Source organism: Haliotis cracherodii, unplaced genomic scaffold (genome assembly GCF_022045235.1).
Source record: "Haliotis cracherodii isolate W230 unplaced genomic scaffold, xgHalCrac1.p SCAF_11, whole genome shotgun sequence".
Classification (NCBI taxonomy): Eukaryota; Metazoa; Mollusca; class Gastropoda; order Lepetellida; family Haliotidae; genus Haliotis; species Haliotis cracherodii.
The window spans coordinates 37,993,918-37,999,917 of NW_027266266.1; positions in this window are offsets into that span (position 1 = coordinate 37,993,918).

Here is a 6,000-nt window from a genome sequence, read left to right on the forward strand (position 1 = left end):
ATGGAATCATTTATTATGTACCTTGAGAACGATCAAATCTTTGACCCAAGTTTATTTTCTCAAGAATATGAAGGGGGCACGAGTGGCCCAGTCGTCTACGGCGCCACGATTCGCTGTGCAGAGTTGTGCCCCTTGGGCACGCCGGAAACCTATGATTGTGGGTTCGAATCCCAGTTCGACCCGATTATGTTTCTAGGTTTGTCAGCACCATATCCGTGCTAGTGGGTTTCACCGAAGTGTTAAACGTCTGAGACCTACATCACTTCGGGCTTTCCTCCCACATTAAGCTGACACGCCGCGATATCACTGGAATACTGTTAAAAGCGGCGTTAAACCCAACTCACTAAAAAATATGAACATACGTGCATATGTAGACAAAAAAGATGTTAGGGGTCATAACTGTATCTAGAGAGAACTGTGCTTTTCAACTTAAGCCCGATTTGATTGTGTCCGGATCATTCAATTAAAAAACATTTACCCCCCTCACGAGTTTGTCAGACCTCTTCCGTTGTCTAGTAGGTGAGCAGAAGGTTGTTTTGTTTTATCCCTGTCCACGTTATACCAAAAAATGTTAACAGATGGTACTTGCTGTTACCCTGTCTGCAGCTCGACATTAAGGGAATTCAACGGGGACTGGCTAGCTCGGAGTCAGTATACTGCATTAAACTGCTGCATGTTATCTCAATGGGCTAGAACAATAAAATCGGCATTAGTCCGGACTAGCAAGCAGCCACACACACACACACACACACACACACACACGTGTATGCAAGTCGCTATATGTGTGCAATAATCTTGAACCCGACGTTAAACCCCACTTCACCTCACCTCACCTGTCAAAATGCAAAACATGTACTTAGTGAGATCTTTTTATAATCCGAACAATCAATACTAATGTAGTGATGTAGTGACTTGTGTCCATCATTATTACACACAGAGAAAGAAAGGGCTACAAATCCTGAAGATATCCTGAATACATGGTATTAAGTATTCACTACCGATTTACTCTAATAATATAATGTTTCCTTTGACAACACTAAGCACCAATACTCAGCAGAGTCATTTGGGCAATTGTAAAAATCACAAACCCTAATGTAAACCCCCAGTGATTGTTAAAATAACACATCTTGTCTGCAGTCAGGCAACATGACAGTCATTTCCAATATCCTCAAGTAAATACTGGGTAATGTCAGAATAACACACTCTGAACAGATAACTTGCTCCCCATCCAACCTCCTCTTATCAACTTTTACCAGAAACAAACAAAAAGTGGGGTGTGGGGAAATGTCTTGTGTCTAATATAAAGAGACACATTTTTTCGTTATCCTTATGGACCTTCTGTTATAAGAAATACATCTTTTTGTAGACCTTTCAATTTCAAGGGTTACATGCTTTTAACGTTTAAATGTATCAAATGTTACAGTTAAATAAGGAGTTGAAATATGTTATTGTGTCAAACGTATATAAATTTATCTTCACACGCAGCGCTTGTTGCATTAACATTCATTTATTATCATCATCAATTTTTAGGTTTCAGCGTCAACTTCACAGTCCTGTATTTCGTCGACGGGGTAGGTGGGGTTGAATGATAAATGATAAATGATAAATGGTGTACGAGGGGCGTTCAATAAGTTTTGCAACTTCAATATAAGACCAAGTCACAGAATATCTTTTGCACTTTTATTTTTCAACATAATCTCAATTCACCTCAATACACTTATTCCATTTGTCCTTCAAGCTTTTAATACCACTTTTATAGAAATCCGCAGATTGGCCATCTAACCACACCTCTGTTGCAGCCTTTATGTCCTCTTAATCCTCGAAGCGTATACCACGTTGGGCAGATTTCATTTGCCAGAACAGGAAATAGTCACTGCGGGCTAAGTCTGGGCCGTATCACCCACCCTACCCACTGGGGGCTAAGTCTGGGCCGTATCACCCACCCTACCCACTGGGGGTTAAGTCTGGGCCGTATCACCCACCCTATCCACTGGGGGCTAAGTCTGGGCCGTATCACCCACCCTACCCACTGGGGGCTAAGTCTGGGCCGTATCACCCACCCTACCCACTGGGGGCTAAGTCTGGGCCGTATCACCCACCCTATCCACTGGGGGCTAAGTCTGGGCCGTATCACCCACCTTATCCACTGGGGGCTAAGTCTGGTCCGTATCACCCACCCTATCCACTGGGGGCTAAGTCTGGGCCGTATCACCCACCCTATCCACTGGGGGCTAAGTCTGGGCCGTATCACCCACCCTATCCACTGGGGGCTAAGTCTGGGCCGTATCACCCACCCTACCCACTGGGGGCTAAGTCTGGGCCGTATCACCCACCCTACCCACTGGGGGCTAAGTCTGGGCCGTATCACCCACCCTATCCACTGGGGGCTAAGTCTGGGCCGTATCACCCACCTTATCCACTGGGGGCTAAGTCTGGTCCGTATCACCCACCCTATCCACTGGGGGCTAAGTCTGGGCCGTATCACCCACCCTATCCACTGGGGGCTAAGTCTGGGCCGTATCACCCACCCTATCCACTGGGGGCTAAGTCTGGGCCGTATCACCCACCCTATCCACTGGGGGCTAAGTCCGGGCCGTATCACCCACCCTATCCACTGGGGGCTAAGTCTGGGCCGTATCACTCACCCTATCCACTGGGGGCTAAGTCTGGGCCGTATCACTCACCCTATCCACTGGGGGCTAAGTCTGGGCCGTATCACTCACCCTATCCACTGGGGGCTAAGTCTGGGCCGTATCACTCACCCTATCCACTGGGGGCTAAGTCTGGGCCGTATCACCCACCCTATCCACTGGGGGCTAAGTCTGGGCCGTATCACCCACCCTATCCACTGGGGGCTAAGTCTGGGCCGTATCACCCACCCTATCCACTGGGGGCTAAGTCTAAGCCGTATCACTCACCTTATCCACTGGGGGCTAAGTCTGGGCCGTATCACCCACCCTATCCACTGGGGGCTAAGTCTGGGCCGTATCACCCACCCTATCCACTGGGGGCTAAGTCTGGGCCGTATCACCCACCCTACAGCTCAGACTTAGCCCCCAGTGACTATTTTCTGTTCCGGCAAATGAAGTCTGCCCTATGTGGAAGAATCCAAAAAAGCTTTCCCTTACATATATGTAGAAACATCATCTGAATATGACCATATATGTAAATGTTACGATACTGTACCTATCTTCACGAATTAATTAAAATGGGCATAAGGATATTCGGTTTTATAGATGATAAAGTACATTATTTGATAAAATCAAATCAGTTATTCGTAAGGGTTTGTGTTTGTTTACATTTGCCCAGTGACCATAGTGAGTATTGTATTGAAAGGAAGTCACCCAACCAGGGTATACGCAAGGCTCGGGGTCGCGAAAAGATCACTAGAGGTGCTGGGTCCTACTATTTAAAGTCCTGGAACGTCCGGGGGAGTCCGGGGACGTCCGGGAGGTTTCATCAGACGTCAGGGAGTTTAATAATACTGTGCAGTCAATCAATAAAACATGTCTTTCTCAGTTTGGTAAGATCGTAAGAATATCAACTGGCGTACAGATGAATAGAACACACAGCAAACTCAAAACAAACAAAAATGAGTACAAGTAATAAGGTAAAAAAATATCTAATGGCCATGAAAGGTTGCTTTTACCCCACAAAGCGGACGTATTGGTAATTACAGAAAAATATGTTTAAAAGATGTCTGTTTGTTGTTTAAAACCACATCCAGCAATATTCCAGCTATATGACGGCCGTCTGTAAATAATCGAGTCTAGACCAGACAATCCAATCAACCAAATCAACGAACCTGACAACCCGATCCTGTTGGTCGCCTTTTACAAGCATAGTCGCGTCTTACGACAAGCACGGGTTGTTGAAGATGATCTTCACAGGTCGTATGTTAAGTTTGTTTGTTTGTTGTTTTTTCCGCACTCAGCAATATTTCAGCTATATGACGTCTGTCTGTAAATAATCATGTCTGGACCAGACAATCCAATCAACCAAGTCAGCGAACTTGACAAGCGGATCCCGTTAGGCTTTACAATAGTGTTGACTCAACGTCGATGAGTGTGATGCGTTGGAATGGAGGTTGTTTTGTGTTGTGGTGTGTAAGCTTTACAACAGTGTTCACTCCACGTCGGTGAGTGTGATGCGTTGGAATGGAAGTTGTTTTGTGTTGTGGTGTGTAAGCTTTACAATAGTGTTCACTCCACGTCGGTGAGTGTGATGTGTTGGAATGGAGGTTGTTTTGTGTTGTGATGTGTAAGCTTTACAACAGTGTTCACTCCACGTCGGTGAGTGTGATGTGTTGGAATGGAAGTTGTTTTGTGTTGTGGTGTGTAAGCTTTACAACAGTGTTCACTCCACGTCGGTGAGTGTGATGCGTTGGAATGGAGGTTGTTTTGTGTTGTGGTGTGTAAGCTTTACAATAGTGTTCACTCCACGTCGGTGAGTGTGATGTGTTGGAATGGAAGTTGTTTTGTGTTGTGGTGTGTAGGCTTTACAATAGTGTTCACTCCACGTCGGTGAGTGTGATGCGTTGGAATGGAAGTTGTTTTGTGTTGTGGTGTGTAAGCTTTACAATAGTGTTCACCTATCGTCGGCCCCGACCCCTCCATTGTGTTATTCTTCAATAATGCATGTTTTGGAATAGAATATTGGTTCTGTAATCACTGGATTGGCAAAATATATATTGTATTTCCTTTGTGAACGATAGTAAAATACAAGGATGCTGTCGACTGAGACTTTATATTATTTACTTATTAAGCACTAGACTTTAGGGTAAATTGCCAAAACACATACTATTCGTACAGCATGCCCTTTTAAGTTATATCACAATGTCGTCTTAACACGACAGGAAAGCACACAGTTACGCAGGTATAAAACGTTTGGGGAAATCCCAGAAACAAGGGAGTACATTTAATCTGAACTCGCGAAATAGTAATTCTAGCTAATCTTAGGGACGCACCTCTGATACAAAGCCGGACACGTAAGACAGCGCCTCATAACAATACAGTGACAAGCCAAGAAAGCAACCGTCACTGATTATGAACAGTATTAGTTTCCTCAAATATGCATGCTATTGCACTGTAAATGACAACCTTGGTGGTGCAGTAGATTCCTTGAGTGAGTGAGTGAGTATGGTTCTACGCCGCTTTTAGCAATATTCCAGCAATATCACGGCGGGGGACACCAGAAATTGGCTTCACACATTGTACCCATGTCAGGAATCGAACCCGGGTCTTCGACGTGACGAGCATACGAGATTCCTTGAGAGCGGATGGTACTTGTTGTTACCTTACCTGGCGTTCAACATTAAGGGGATACAACAAGGACTTGTCGGCTGGAGGCATCATAATGTGCCCTAGTGGGGTATCTATGTTATAGTGGGGTATCCATGTTAAACTGCGGCAAAGTATCTCAGTAGACTAACTAACACCATGGGACTGCCATAGGTCCGGACTAGTACAAGCTGCCACACGCGTGTGGATGGATGTCGCTAGAAAAGTGTAATAATCGCAAAATACGATGTTAAAACCCATTTAACCTTACCACACCCCATTGTACATTTTAAAGGAAATAATTAATACGTAGAACTAAACTGTACACGTTTACAAATTACATTTCACTCTCAAGTTTGGCCAAATGATAATCAGGTCGTTCACAAATATCATTATAAAACATGTAAAATATATTTCTACGAAGAAATACACACCTATTGACATCCTCCGAGACGCGGTGATCACCTGTGTAGACCCTTTCTTATAATGTTTATTTTTGGTTTTCAAGCTAGAACAGGCAGCACACAGTCACCCTCCTCACCGGTACACACGCTCCAGGTAAAGCTGATCTTTATAACGCTTCTGCCCTTATACCTAATACCCATTGCAGGTCGTTCACAAATATCATTATAAAACATGTAAAATATATTTCTACGAAGAAATACACACCTATTGACATCCTCCGAGACGCGGTGATCACCTGTGTAGACCCTTTCTTATA